Genomic DNA, 15,952 nt, shown 5'->3' with positions numbered 1-15,952 from the left:
TACTATCTTGCTCCGTGTTTTCCATTCTTAAGCCTTTGGTTAAGGTCTTAGTCAGATGGACGACCCAGGCTTTCTCCAGTGCACTTGAGTAGTTTAATAATCTTGCGTCTCTATTGATGTTGTTTTCGTTTTTTCAGAAAGCTCTAGTGGTGGCTGCTTTGGCATCGAAAAGGAGCTTTGTTCAGAACTTGTTTGTTTTTGTTTTCAGTCTTCCCAGAGTTTGTATATTGCTTCCTCAAGTTTTTTATTTTCTCCCTTCTAGGGTTTAGAGCTTTGGACTTTCATGCACTCGTAACTTCTCTTCTTGGTTCCTTTTTCAAAGCTCTGCATTTGTTCATCATGTCATCTGGTTGCTTTACCACTTGCCTTCTGGTGAGTTTTAAAACAGGAGCACACGTTAGCATCCTTGTTGAGAAGGCCGTCCAGGCTTCCATCTGGATGCAATATGGTGCACTACTAGACTCCAATGTGTCTTTTGCCTTGTCAGCCTGCTTTGGTAGTGAATGGTGTGTCCATCTCAAGCTTTTCAAATTTGATTTTAGAAGACCTACTTCAAAAGGTGCACTTGTGTCATGGGGGATTGAAACTCATCTCCAGGTGTTGATACAAATGATCGCTTTGCGTCATATATTTAACTATGTATTTCCTCAGGTGCTTTAGTAGTGGCAGAGAGAGGATTGTATAATCTATTATTGATCTTGAATTAGCACCATGATGCGTGCACCTGGGAGCCTCATCATCCCAAAATCTGCTGTTTATTGCGATCAAGCCCAGATGTTCCAAGGCAATGACTACTTTTTGCACATTGAGGTTAGGACGTTTTGATGGAGGATCAGCCTGTGGCTGAACCGCCCAAATAGCATTTTCCGCTGCCAAATAGTTATGTTCATCTGGGGTGTAAATTAAGTTTGTGTTGAAATCACCTGTCATGATTATTTCCCAGGTAGGATTCGAAAACCTTACTTCCGTTATCCTGGAGATTAGATTTTTTAATAATGCAGTCTCTTTTTGTACATTGGGGTGCGCAAAGAAATTGAATAATATTACAGCTCTTGTGAGATGTTGATGCCATGTGCTGAGCTTGATCATTTGTAGATCAGGGGCAGAGCGGAGTAGTTGCTCCAAGATTACGTTTAATGCTGCTGGTAAATATACAGCAGGGCCCCCTCTTTGGTCTCCCAAATAGATGTGATTTTTGGGCTTCAACGTGATGGATTGTAAAGCCTACCAGTTGCACTGGATTGATCACCCAGGTTTCTTAAAGAGCAGTGAACTCGCATTTTCCCCAGTTCGCCGGGGGACAACGTCGTGAAATTCATGCTTTGCGCCTGTGATCTTTCAGGTTAGAATGTTTAATGATGTCGCCTGGGGTTTACTAGTCCCTTGTGTGTGGAGTTACTCTTCTCTTGGGATGTTTAAGGCTGACCCTAAAAAGTGCCATTGATCCTGGTTCCTATCACTTAGCTGTTTGGTTTTTATTTGAACACTTGTTCCTGTTGTGCCACGAGTAGTAGTACTCAGGAGTTGATCCCGATTCAGTGCTTGATCTTCTGGCCCGAATTAGCAGAGTTGAAGGATAGTGTAGTTTTATGGGTTTTGAGAGTGCTATGCACCAAGTTTCAAACTTTCGGCTTGTGTTGATAATTGGGAGTGCAATCTCCTCTGTTCTCCAGGGGGAGAGGGTTTGCCCTGATTGCCTGTGGTCCTCAATAGGAAGGAATTTGACTGATAACAAGTCTGATGATTTAATATGCTTTAATGTATTTCGGCAACCAGCCTCATTATGTTTACTTTAAGTATGTCCTGGTGGCCTTGAGAGACATACTGGGGAGTTAAGATGACTGGCTGGTTTAAACTCTTCATTTTCTGGGAGAGCGTTGAGGAGTCGAGTGACATCTCCAAGTCGATATTTTGTAAGTGTGTTGCACTGATTGCTCCCTAAAATCTTTGCATGTTGATGCTTAATACTATTTTATCACTTTGAAAGGGATTTTTCGAGTTGTGACCCCGCCAGGCTGCTTCACGTGGGTTCTCCAGGGTTCATTTATAGATAATGCGATAATGCGACCAGCAGGTATTTGACCGTGGGTGCTTTTGTTGCTATTGGCACTACCTTTGTTTGTTGTTGGAGGGCCATGATCAATTGCCATGTCTAATTCGTGCAGTGATTTCCTCTTAGTTGCAAGAAACACTATCTTGTCTGGTTCACTTGTCTGTATACGTTGCCTGGAGTAATTCATCATCATCATTCCATCCTGCAGACTCTGTTTAGGGCCAGTTTGCATCCAAACACTTTCCCGTGCCTTCTGCAGAATGTCTGTGTAAGAAAATGGCTCTGTATATACTGCACCAAATTAAGGTTCAGTGTGCACAGTCCACAGTCCCCAGAAGTTTGGCAGAGGCTAAAGTTAGATATAACCTTACTCTCCAAAGTGGTAGCTTGGTCGAGCAGTAAGGCAGTATCAGGGGACAGTGTAAAACATTTGTTGTACACAGTCAGCAAATAGTCTCACACACTCAAGAACTGAACTCTAGGCCAATTGTTTTGTATATAAAAATATATTATTGTTTTATTTTAGAAACAACAATGGGTATCAAAATACTTTCTCAGAATAAAATGCTGTAGTTGTATACTTTCAATAAGCCATAGACTTTTAAATGCAATAGTTACAGTTGTTGCAATAGGCAACACAATTCAAACATAATTATAACATTGAGCTCAATACGAGTTTTTAAGTAAATGCAATTTCAATTACTTTGCGTATGATTTTCTTACTCGGGGTTGGATCCTGGATTCAACCCTGGTGCATTTCCTGTAAACAGTTGAAAGAAATCGTTTTTATTACACAGGCAATTTTTAAGGAATATGTGTTTGTTTCAAAAATCGACACTTAATAGAATTTCTGGCAAAAACCAGGCAATGTTATCCTATGGAGGAAAATCAAGTTATCGGGAAGTACAGTTATAATTACTTTTCAGGGTCAGTGCTGGGCATCAAGATCCAGCACTGGGATCTCTCCTGATAACAGGTGAGTAATTTCGTTTTTGTTGATCTGCTGATTTTTAGTGAATATTTTAAAGTTTCAAAACTCGACACAAAAGAATTTCCAAGTGAAACCAGTCAATGTTACCCTATTGAGAAAATGTAGGTTATCTGCTTTCAGGTAAGTAGTCGACTGGCGGCGTTAAGGTTCTGGTCATAGACTCAGGGGTCTCCCAGGGTCAGGTAGGTACAGTTGTTACACCCTCAGCGGCACAAGGGCAGCTGGTTGCAGAGAGAGAGAGAGGCCCAATGGTAGCCTGTGGCGGGCAGGTGGCCTTTGGTTGGTGGCTGCTAGCAGGCAGGCCAAGCGGCTGCGGGTGCTGGGCTCCTGGTCACTCACTCAGGGCAAGTGTGGAGGAAAAATAGGATTGAGGTTGCACTTCCAGGGGCACTCGGGCGGCTGGGTGCAGGGTGCTTTTTAGCCCTCGGGCGCTCAATGTATTGCTATGGAGTAGTTACCAGATGAACAAAGGCTGCAAGCTCAGGGACGGAAATTCTTCAGGTGCAACCACCACTTCGAGAGGTAAGTTGGGAAGCTGTAGGTTAGGTAGGCACCCAGGAGTGGGGCACAGGGGGGTCGCAGGGCGCCGGGTGCAGGGGTGACTTTTGGCATCGGGAAATCTTACCCTCTGTTGGTCGCGGTTTGGAAGTGTCCCTGGTTCTGAGGCTGCAGGTGTCGTCAGGAGCGTCGAGGAGGGTCCTTGGGTGCTGAATTCGGGGTCACAGTCCCTGGGAGGACGTCCTCGTGGTCTTTGACCACTCCGGCACAGGCCAGGCTTGGCGGATGCAGAGTGTGCAGGAGTCGCGGTTCCTGGCTGACACCAGGGGTTTACTTGCTTTGAGCAGAACCATTGCTCGTGGGAGTCCCAGTCTTTTAGAGTCACCAGGCAGTCAGGTCCTCTGGAGTTTTTGAGGTTTCTGACCACTGGAGATGCTGGGGTTTAGCAGGAGCAGGTTCGAGGGTCGACGGGCCTGTAGGGCTGGGGCCAAGTCAGTTGGTGTCTTCCTCTTGTTAGCAGCTGCACGGCAGTTCTTCTTTCATCTTGTTCTTCTTGCTTGTTTCGGATTTGGGATATGAGGAAGGAAGGTTCAGGGTTCCCCTAAATACTAAATTTAGGGGTGTTACAGGTAGGTAGAGGTCAGGGACCAATGGGTCCCTTCCCTGGGATGAGTACACCCCCTAGCCTGCCACTCTCCAGTGGGAGGGGGGCAGGAGCCTAGTCCTGATTGGGTAGGGCTCCCCATCTTCAAGATGGCGAAAGCCTGGAGTTGTGCTTCACATCGTCTCTCCCACCTGAGGGGTGGGGTTGGTAGAGGCTGGCACATCCCCTTTCCTCACTTAGGTTTTCCCGCCGATCTTTCCTCCAGCATGGGGGTCAGAACCAGTGGGGGCCAGTTGCTGAGTACAGCAAGTGACCTGGAGAAGCTCACAAAGGCGGCATTCCTTTGAAGCTTCCCCTGCCCATCCTGGGGGAGGAGACCTAGCACCTCGCCTAGCATGTGCATTGTTGCAGACCTACGAAAGCGAATGGCTCTCTACCCAGGGGTTAAGCAACATGTCTGCTGGGTGGCAGCCTAGGCAGCCTCTCAGGCAGGATGCTGGTTGTTGGTTAGGTTTCAGGGGGCATCTCTAAGATGCCCTCTGTCGTGCATCTTACATTAAATCCCACACTGGCATCAGTGTGGGTTTAATGTGCTGCGAAGTTTGATGCCAAACATTGCAGCCATCATGGTGCTGTGGAGTACGTAATGTCGACCTCCCAGCACCATATACTCTTAATGGCAACACTGCACTTACAGGGCCCAGGAATGGACCTGGGCACTGTAGGGATATAGGGTTCATGCAACTGTACCCTCACCACTGGCATAGGGCACCCAGCTAGAGGGGTAACTGATGTATGCCAGGGCAGTGGTTTGTGGGCATGGCACACAGGGATGTGTGCATGTCGTCTTGGTGTTTTGTTTTGCACCCAGACACTCAGCCTGCAGAGGCAGTGTGTGTGTGTGTGTGTGTCAGGGTACAGGGCCTCTAAGGGTGGCACAATAAGTGCTGCAGCCCTTAGGGGCCTTCTCTGATCACAGTGCCCTTGGTACCTATGGTACCATTTACCAGGGGCTGACATGTGGCCAGAGATGCCATTTGGGTTTAGGCTTCAATGAAGTTTTAGGGAAGGAACACAGGCCCTGGGCACCTGATTGGCAGGAGCCCAGGGCACATCAAGTCAAAGAGCATCAGTAGTCTGGCAACAACAAAAAAAGAAAGGGGTGGGGTTTTATTGCAACAGAAACCCACTTTCTCACAGTCTGTCCTTCCATATGATGCTTGCCACGAGACTAATGAATCTGAAGATGACTGCCTTTCCTCAAATTTGTTTTCCCTGGCAGGGGTCATTGAGGTGTTTAGAGTTACTAGGTCTTGTTCCTGCTAGGCTTCAAAGATGGGATATCATTTGATATTGCGCGAATCGTCTTTCACTATGTGCTGAAGGTTCTTTTTCGCCTTCCTAGCATGGTTCTTCTATCTCTTGGTTTGTACTAGAGACAATGGTTCATTCTGTTCAGGGGCCTTTTCTGATAGCGGGTCGGGGAGTAGCAGTGCATGTTCAGTTGACCCCAGATCCGTAGATGCTTCACTTTGGGTACTGCATGCCTTGCTTCGCTCCGACATCTGTTGTTTTTCTACCGTTTGAGCTAGGGGGCAGTTAATCCACTCTGGGATGGGCCTATTAATTGTTGTATTCACTTGTAGTTTTTCCTCTTATTTAAGATGCTTGTTAGGATGGCTGGGATGGTACTTAACTTGTCAATGATTGGACCACAGAATTCTTGAACTGGGAATTTGCTTTCTTGAACCTTGGTTATCAGATCTGCCAATTTCGCCAGTTTGGCGTTAATGCCAGAGATGTGGGAGGCTATAACGTTCATGAGGTCAATCTGAAGATCCAGCTCATCTGGCTACATGTTTAGCGCCAAGATTTAAGTTTGTAGGCTGTTTAATAGTGAGGAGTGTAAGTTTGAAATATTCTTCACTTTTAAGATATTGTGATTCTCCTTGCTCTCAGTACCCATACATGGATCATTCTTTTTCCTGATTGCCTTAAATACTGAGGCATGGAGGGTGTTTCGGTCTATAACATCTGACTTGGCCTCAGTTGAGATTACTAAGGATTTTCTTAACAAGTTCTGACCATTGTTTGGGTCTTTTTGGACAGACCGTTACAATTTACTTTAATTTTCTATTGATGATTGCGTGTGCCCTTCAAGATAGTCAGCCAGGTTAATAGTCTTCACCTCCATTGCCTGCATTAGATCCATATTATTTTTTAATGAGATTGAGTGAAGCCTGGAATTATCAACCTCTTGAATAGAGTTACTAATACTGCTACGAATATTATTTTTCTGCGTAGAAGACAGAATTGAATCTGGTCTTAGGGCAGGTCTTGGCGTTGAATGATAATGGTTTGGAGTTTGGGCCTGTGCCTGTATCTTAATCATGTTACCACCTAGCATTTCCTTCATTACTGGGGCTATTATAACGACCTTTTGAATTTGAGCTAGACCATTGATCAGGACATGTTGTTGAGTCCGATCTTTGAGGCGTGAGTGGATTCAACAGACCCACAATGTTTTCTGTCGATGAATAGATGACTGCTGCTGGATCCTTTAGGAAAGTGCATTTACTAGTACAATTTATCTTCCGGAATGTTGTCTTGATTGGCGTGATCTATCGGCTGGCCTCGTCTGTACTTGTATTTGTAATATGGACTAATGCACCGGTTTTGGCATTCCTTGTGGACTTTTTTGAGTTGTGACCCTATTGCGCATCCTGTTATCTGACCTTGCCTGATCTCATGTTACCTGTCTCCTTGAGGTGTTTAATTTGTGGATTTCACAGGGAGGGAGCAGACTCTTAGCTTGCAAACCGCACCTCAATCTTTTGGTGCCTTTTCCGCAATGACAGGCTCAACCCAAGTGGCTATGCGAACCACCTCCTGACTGTAGGCCACAGGTAGGTGCTGTTACTTGAAATTTTAAGTTCACAATGGTCTTTATGAGAGGCTGGATGCCCGCCTTAAGCTACAAACCACTACTACGATGCAAGTAGCAAGTTCCTTGTCAAACAAGTTTGTTTGCTGCTGAGATGGTGCAAGTAGTGTTAAGGCAAGTGGGTGACAATGATCAATAGTCCTTGTGTGGTCTTCCCTGTAGCCTTCCAGTGGATACTTTAACCTTTAGTCAGTTTAGTTAGTTATGGGCCGCCTCACCCCTCCTATTGAGATTTGGCCTCTGTTTTAACTGTGATTGCATGAAGAGGGGGCACAAGCATGCACATACAGACTTCTTAAATTTGAAAGGCTTCATCAATACGGCAGGGAAGGTGAGGCCGCAAATAGTCCAATGAGGGTGAGAGAAAATATAGCGGAGTAAAAAAGAGCTGCAGGCGCCACCAGGTCCCTGCCTAAGTGCCTTGCCTCTACCACAAGCACTACTTTCTCCCGCTCCTCGCGTCCCTCTGTCCACACCCTAGTCTAACCCTCAGCTCCCCTGTGCTCGCTGCATGTAGTAAAGGTGGCGAGTGAAGTCAGTGGCAAAGTTGCCATTATCTGGCAATACTACAAAGTCGGTAGGCTGGTAAGGCGGTCTAAACACGAAGCAGCCACTTCGGTTCCTATTCAAGCTGCACAGCCACATGGCTGAATGAATCAAATGAATTAAATTCATGTAGTTTAATTTTCAATTTATCCATGTTTTCCTTGTACTTTTTACTCCAATTCGTTTTACTCATTCCATATTATGTGAAGATGTTCACACAAGCACAGGAACAAAGGTTGATTCCACATGTCACGATTTATTAAAAATAACTCCATGCATTTCGGGAAAAAATCCCTTCATCAGGTGCATCTATAATACAAAAAAATAAGTTTTGCACATCACTATTAGCATTGAAATTACGTTCCTAATTGAATTTAATAGTATAAATTTACATTGCATCAATTTTACTCAAGCTATATTGCCTCAGTAAATAATCATTTAAAAACAACCAATTTCTGTGACCAATTACGTGAACATTGCATTAAACAGTCATATGTTGCAACAACAATCCCTTTACCACAGCACCCTAATCAAAGTAAGGTACAACATATGACTAATGAACCTTCCTAGGTTAAACACCTTTCCCATATTCGATCATGTCACCTTTTAACAACCCCTAAGTAACTAGGAATGTGCTTACTGTGACATGTAATGAATTACGTCCCTTATTAGATAAAAGCCAGCTTGCAAAATACCAGCTTTTTGTAAAACCACATCACGGATTCCATGGCCTCGAGTTCCAATTTCCTAGCGTGCCGCGCCATGCATATCGCTTTCAGTGAAAGCTGAAACCATCAGTAAAACCCTGTTTTTTATATTTAAATCCTCCTAACTCCCCCCAGGTGATTAGTTACATGTGTCTGTAGAAAGGTTTTCCTCAGTAACGACATTTGCATATTTCACGTTCACTCTCATTACCCCTTCCTCTCTACGAAAACTGCATATCCCAGAATACCTTGTAGTGAATCCCTTTCAACAGTGTGTTCCACAGTACCCCGATTCCCACTGCAATGTGCCAATGCAACAACATTTACAATGGTGAGTGAACAAAACACTCAAACCCCAGAGATATGCGTCTATGATGTCCTCATATTTTGTAAAAACAGTTCGTATTCTTGAAAGTGATGGCCACCTAAATAGTCATTGAGATGCCTATTGAATGTACCATCTCATGCTGCTCTACCATGACAGGAAACCAAACTCCTGTGCCGATCGTCATAAATTGCATGAAAGTTATACTCTATTTCTTTTCCTGCTTGCTTTCTCCGTTTTCATCAAGTTTATTCTTGGGTGCAATCTCACCACGCAGACCTCCGCTGGTCGGCGGAAACCGTCACTGTGGTTGAGGCTGGGGGCTCAATGTGAGCAAGAGCGGTCTACATTCTTGCACCCGCTCACTGGGACTCAATGGTTCAGGGATGAGTCAAGCATACATATGCTTCCATCTCAGCACACAAGTTTAATCTAGGAAAAATACAAATTCTCCCATAAATTGAATTATGCCTAAGAGATTTCCTCCTTCCATGTAATTTCAAATGGAATATTATGCACATAACTTACATTGGTACTCTATTTTTCTGGACGTTTTGACTCCTGCACCATTCTGAAATTGAGAACTTTCTCTATAACATCAAAGTGAAAAGGCCATTTTAGTTCCCTGTCAGCATGTCCTCTTGGGGTCATTTGCATACGGAGGATTACACCTATAGCACTTTATATATACTGTGAAAATGTTCCCTTTACCATTTCCCCCCATTTTCTTTGTGAGTAAAATATTTACTTTGCACTTTTATGTGGAAAGGGAAGCCTTCTAAAATGTCTTTGATGAAACGTCTACTGTTTAAAACCTTTGGAAATGTGAGTTTTGTAGACTGCAGTCGCTGCCAAGTTATACAAGTCTCACTTGGGCTTGCCAGTGGTAACTACCTCTTGGCAAACTAACACATTCCCATGGGTTGCACTGGACACCTCTTTCACAGATCCTGCCACTGACAACATATTCAGCTATTGACAGGAACGGTGGTTCCAAGCTTACTCTTTTTATGGATACTTCGTCCTGCTGTTTCCTCACTTGAATATCCCATGCACCAGATTGGATCTGGAAAACTTCTTGAAGGAAGGTAGCTGCACCGTTTGGGAATTTCTTAACAGTGATGAGCCATGAGCATCTTGGTGTCACCCCCTTGTGGCTTTGGTGGAGATGGATGCACACAGACCACTGGAAGAATAATTGTGCTCTAAAGCCAGACATCAGATGTCAAGGTTGTGGCAGGTCAGAAAATGCTTGTAAGAATTCCTGCAAGGTATGCACCCTGACACCATGGGAAGCAATGTTTGTCCTAGACTGCAGACTGCCAACATGACATTGAAAATGTTAGGAGAAATTCAATAATAACCGAAGAGGACGTCCGTACTCGTGTTGGTTTGGTGTAGAAAAAAAGGTTACGTTTGCAGTACATCATAAGGTCCACTTATATGTCCAGGAAGAGGAGAGAGACTTTCTCATGGAAATGCTTACAAAAATGAAGCAAACTGGTTCTCTCAATATGAAAATGTCCCACTGAGAATTGTGAAGTCCCCATATCGATGAGAGTAGTAACACCAAGGCTGGAGAAAAGTAATTTAGAGCAGGGCCAAATGATCCCATATTTAATTGTTGCGAGAAAGTGCCATCTTTCTTGCATGGTATGCCCCCACATTTTGCTGAAGTGGTGAATGCACTTTGAGTGTGCCCTGGACTCCTGCCAATCAGGTGCCCAGGGCCTATGTTCCTTCCCTAAAAACTATGCTTCAACCTAAAACCCAAATTGGCAAACCCTGGCCACATGTTAGCCCCTGGTAAATGGTACCCTAGGTACCCAGGGCCTTGTGACCAGGGAAGGCCTCTAAGGGCTGCAGCACGTATTGTGCCACCCTTAGAGGCCCTGTACCCTAACACAAACACACTGTCCTTGCAGGCTGAGTGTCTGGATACAGGACAAAACAGAGTGCCATGCCCACAACATACACTGCCCTGGCATACATCAGCCACCCCTCTAGCTGGGTGCCCTATGCCAGTGGTGTGGGCACAGGAGCATGAGCCCTGTGCCCTACAGTACCCAGGTCCATTCCTGAGCACTGTAAGTACAGTGCTGCCATTTAAGAGTATATGGTGCTGGGAGATCGTCAAACACGAACTCCACAGCACCATGATGGCTCCACTGAAGACTGAGAAGTTTGGTATCCAAATTCTTAGCACATTAAACCCGTACTGATGCCAGTGCAGGATTTAATGTACAATGCACGACAGAGGGCATCTTAGAGATGCCCTCTGAACCTTACCTACAATCCACCTCTGGTTTGCCTAGGCTGCCACACAGCAGACATGTTGCTGGACCCCTGGGTAGAGAGCCATCTGCTCTCCTGGGCCTGCAACAATGCACATCTAGGCGAGGTGCTAGGTCTTCTCCCCCAGGATGGGCAGGGGCAGCTTCAAAGGCATGCCGCCTTTGTGAGCTTCTCCAGGCCACTTGCTGTACTCAGCAACTGGCCCCTACTGGTTCTAAACCCTCACTCTGGCTGGAAGACTGGCCGGAAACCCCAAGGAAGGACAGGGGGTGTGCCAGCCTATGCCAATCCCACCCCTCAGGTGGGGGAGGCGAGGTGAGGTGGAGCACATCCCCGGGCTCTCGCCATCTTGAAGATGGGGAGCCCTGCCCAATTAGGACTAGGCCACTACCCCCCTCCCACAGGAGAGTGGCAGGATAGGGGGTGTACCCACCCCTGAGCAGGGACCCAGTTGTCCCTGCCCTCTACCTACCTGCAACGCCCCTACATTTAGTATTTAGGGGCACCCTGAACCTTCCTTCCTTAGATTCCAGATTCCGAAACAGCAAACAAGATCAAGAAGAAAGACGACCTGCTGTGCAGCTGCTAACAAGAGGAAGACACCAACTGCTTTGGCCCCAGCCCTACCGGCCTATCAACCCTCGAACCTGCTCCTGCTAAATCTGGGACTTCCACGAGAAGTGGCACTGCTCAAAGCAAGTAACTAACCCCTGGCATCCGCCAGGAACCGCAAACCCTGCACACGCTGCACCCACCAAGCCTGTGCTGGAGTGGACAAAGACCCCGAGGACGTCCCCCTGGCGACTGTGACCCTGAATCCGGCACCCAAGGACCCACCTCGATGCTCCTGACGACGTCTGCAGCCTCAGAACCAGGGACCCCCCCCCCCAACCGCGATCAACAGAGGGTAAGATTTCCCAACACCAAATAGCACCCCTGCACCCGGTGCCCTGCGGGCCCCTGTGCCCAACTCCTGGGTACCTACCTTTCCTCCAACTACCCAACTTGCCTCTCGAAGTGGTGGGCACACCTGAAGAATCTTCGTCCCCGAGCTTGCAGCCTTTGTTCGTCCTTGAGCTTTTCCATTGCAATCCATTGAGCGCCCGAATGCTCAAAAGCACCCTGCACCCAGCCGCCCGACTGGCCCTGGCAGTGCAACTTCTACTCCTACCTACATCCCCATTTGCCCTGAGCAAGTGACCAGGAGCCCAGCTCCCACAGGCACGTGGCCTGGTAGTCAGCAGCCACCAAACAAGGGCCCCCTGCCTCCCATAGGATAACATTGGGCCTAACTCACTCTGCACCCGGCTGCCCCTGTGCCGCTGAGGGTGTAACAACTGTACTTACCTGACCCTGGGAGACACCTGAGTCTATGCCCAGAACCTTAACTCTGCCAGTCGAGTACTTACCCAAAATCCGATAACTCACTTTTCTTCCATAGGGTAACATTGACTGGTTTCTAAACTTTAAAATATTCACCTAAAATCAACCGAGTTACGAAAACGGAAATACTCACCTGCTATTAGGAGAGATCCCAGTGCTGGGTCTTTGGTGCCCAGCACTGACCCTGAGAAGAACTTGCAAACGTACTTACCACTAACTCAATTTTCTTCCATAGGAAACCATTGACTGTTTTTCTGTGAAATTTCTTCTAAGTGTCGATTTTGCAAACTTATAAATATTCGTTAAAAATTGCCTGTATAACTTAAACGCAGTTTCTCAACTGCTTACAGGTAGAACCCTGGTGCTGGATCCAGGATCCAACACTGACCTAAAAAAGGTAACCATAACCCCACTTACCTGCTAAGTAAATTTCCTCACATAGGATAACATTGGTAATCTGATTAGAAGAAGTTTGTCACCTTTTAAAATAGCAAAATATTGCTTAAAAATCACAACAGTAACTAAGATGTATTTACTCACTTGTTTCCAAGAACTGTCCCAGGACTGAATCTAGGATCCAATCCTGTAGTTAGAAAAGTAATCCTGAAAGTAATCAATTGCATATAGCGTAAAATTCCCATTGAGCTCAATGTATTATTGTGTTTGAAATTGTGTTGCCTATTGCAACAAACTGTAACTATTGCATTCCAAGTCAATTGCCTTTTGCAAAGTATTTAACTAAAGCATCTCATTCTGAGAAAGTATATTTTGATACCTATCGTTGGTTCTAAAATAAAACAACCATATAGTTTTTTATATACAAACCATTGGCCTAGAGTTCAGTTCTTGAGTGTGTGAACCTATTTGCTGACTGTGTACAACAAATGCTTTACACTGTCCTCTGATACTGCCTTACTGCTCGACCAAGCTACCACTTTAGAGAGTAAGGTTATATCTAACTTTAGCCTCTGCCAAACCTCTGGGGGCTATGGACTCTGTACACACTGTACCTATTTGGGAACAGTATATACAGAGCCACTTTCCTACAATTGTGGTCTTGTACCACCAGATTCTCTTATAGTGCATAGAGTCTGTAAAAAAGGCTTTCATGCAAAGCACAGATGACACTCCACCTCTTGATAAGAAAAGGAAAACAAGAACAATGATGTGCCAGGCAAACGTGTGCTTTTGGAGCAAGTATGCAGGGACTCCTTGCCAACTCCATTGTCCTTCTCCCAATGAGTGGTAGGTGTTGGTGGGAGGAGATTGTAGGTCTGATGCAATGCCTTCCAGACACTTATTCAAAATAAATAAATTAAGCACTAAAGATATTGAAGTAATCTCTAATACATACATGAGATGTGCCATAGACTCCTCACACACCACAATAAGACAACTAAATACAGGCATCTTGCTAGACTTCATACCTGGCTGTACATTTTTGGCTTGTTTCCCAAGGTACAGCACCTCATTTTCCAACCGTTTTACAGGGAGATATATTAAAAAAAAATCAAGGAAGCCTGCTAAGCAGGCCTGGGCCGTAAATTCCGTTCCTCTCGTGGAATTTGTGAAATTTGGACAATTCTGCGTTTTGCGGAGGACGCGGAATTGCCAAAAATTCCGCGATCTGCAGTGTCGCAGAATTTTTCCCTTGTTTGCGCTTTCAAAATGCGCGTTGGCGTGCACGGGAGTGATTTACCGGGATCCCTGCATTTGCCGACGAGTTTTCCTATCCGTTCGCATGCGCCACGAGATTTTGGTAGCCAGCCGCACGATCCTGTGAGAGTGTGCGATCGTGAACACATCATTTGGACGCGCCTGCGTTCGCGAACAAACTCATCGCACCCCCTACCGGACAGTTCCCCATTAGAGGACAGACTTTTGGACGGGCACATGCCTGAACGGGCTATCTCCCCGACTTACAGAAAGCTTATAAACAACATGAACGACCCCCTGGCCTTGTTGCGAGAGAAATGGACGGAAGATGGAATTGAACTGGATGATGAGGGATGGCAGGAGGCTGTCTCGATCCACAAAACGGTCGCAATAGCAGCGAGGCTCCGACTGGTCCAATTGAAAATTCTACACAGAGTATACATAACGGGGCCACAGCTGGTACATATGGGAGGCCAGACGGATGGGAATTGCAGGAGGGGGGTGCACACAACCGGGCATTTTTATGCACATTTTATGGCACTGCAGGCTGATCCAGGACTACTGGCGTAAGATACACGAAATAATGAGTGACACTCTAGAAATTGAGATCCAGCCGGAAGCCCCTAGATGACTTCTTAATATTTGGGAACCAACCGACCTTAACAATTATGCCATGCAAAGGGTCACACTCGGATGCATGGTAGCCAAAAGAAACATTGCGCAGCTCTGGGGGGCCTCACAAGCACCCACAATTGCGGACTGGGGAAAAGAGCTAGATTGGTGTATGCAACGAGAGAAGTCTGTGTACATTGCTCGTGGCTGCCCTCGTAAGTGGTCCAAAATATGGGCCCCCTGGAACACGTACCGTGGTAATATCTGTTCCCCCCCCCCCCCCCCAATTGTTTGAAGATGTCTCCCTCACCGTATAATTCCTACTGCATGAAATCAATGTATTCTGACGAACCTTTGTTTTGCTGCCAATTTTGCTATGATTCTGTGATACTATGTCATGTTGTCGAATCAGTTTTAAATAAAAAGATTTACAAAAAAAAAGAAACTCATCGCAAGCGGGCAGGACAAGTGAAAGATGGCCGCGCCAATTGGCGCCCACATTGGCAAGTTCGCGAGATATTTCCCCCCCCCGAGCACGCAAACAGCGTTTGCGAACATGAAAAACGCATCGCGAACGGGCGCAACAAGCAATTCCGTATCTTCACGAAACTCTGTGTGATCGCGGAGATGGTTTACCATTTCGTGGAGCTTTGCGCATCGCGACTATGTAAATTCCGCCCACCCCTACTGCTAAGGATGTATCCTTCAGCACTGGAGATCAAAGTCAGAATTTTGTAGAGCACAAATGCCAGCACCAGAGGCATGTCCTCGTAGCACCAGGCACTAAATCAATAGCAATAGCTTTTTCCTGAAGGACAGCAGGTAACCAAGGTTGATTTAGCAGTCACCTTGTGTGGAAGTGGTAGAGGCAGGAGCAGTGGTACCTCTGCTACCAAGCAGCAACCAGATTTTCAGCCCTCTACCACTGGTCAGGGTACGGCTGGGAGTTATACCTTCTCAACTGGGAGGTCATAAGATCATATTGGCGGCTGTTATCCATCATCGTGCACTGCTGCTTTGTAGAGTTTCAGACAATACCTAAAATCTTCCACCATGCTATCGCAAGATAAACAGGGAACATGGAAACCTTTTAAAAGAAGTGCAAGCACTTCTAAAATTAAATTAAGTGGTTATTTAAGGAGTGGCTGTCACACACCCATTACAAGGGGACAACTCACTATTTTTCCTTATTCAAAAAAACACAAAACACAAATGGGCTCATTGAGTCGCTGCTTCAGATTGAAGCATTTCAGAATGGTCACCTTACAAGATGCCAGTGGACTTCTAACAGTAGATTATATGGCGATATTAAACCTGAAAGATTCATACTTTCACATC

General features: G+C 45.8%; 1 protein-coding gene across 14 annotated transcripts in view; it reads left to right on the top strand.

The window, feature by feature from the left end:
* The window catches only part of UBR4 (ubiquitin protein ligase E3 component n-recognin 4), a 1,980,383-nt gene that overhangs the window by 962,391 nt on the left and 1,002,040 nt on the right, over positions 1 to 15,952 (top strand). The window lies entirely within an intron of this gene.

Source organism: Triturus cristatus, chromosome 1_2 (genome assembly GCF_964204655.1).
Source record: "Triturus cristatus chromosome 1_2, aTriCri1.1, whole genome shotgun sequence".
Lineage (NCBI taxonomy): Eukaryota > Metazoa > Chordata > Amphibia > Caudata > Salamandridae > Triturus > Triturus cristatus.
The sequence above is the reverse complement of the archived record's forward strand: the minus strand, read 5'-3'. Positions and strand labels throughout refer to the sequence as shown.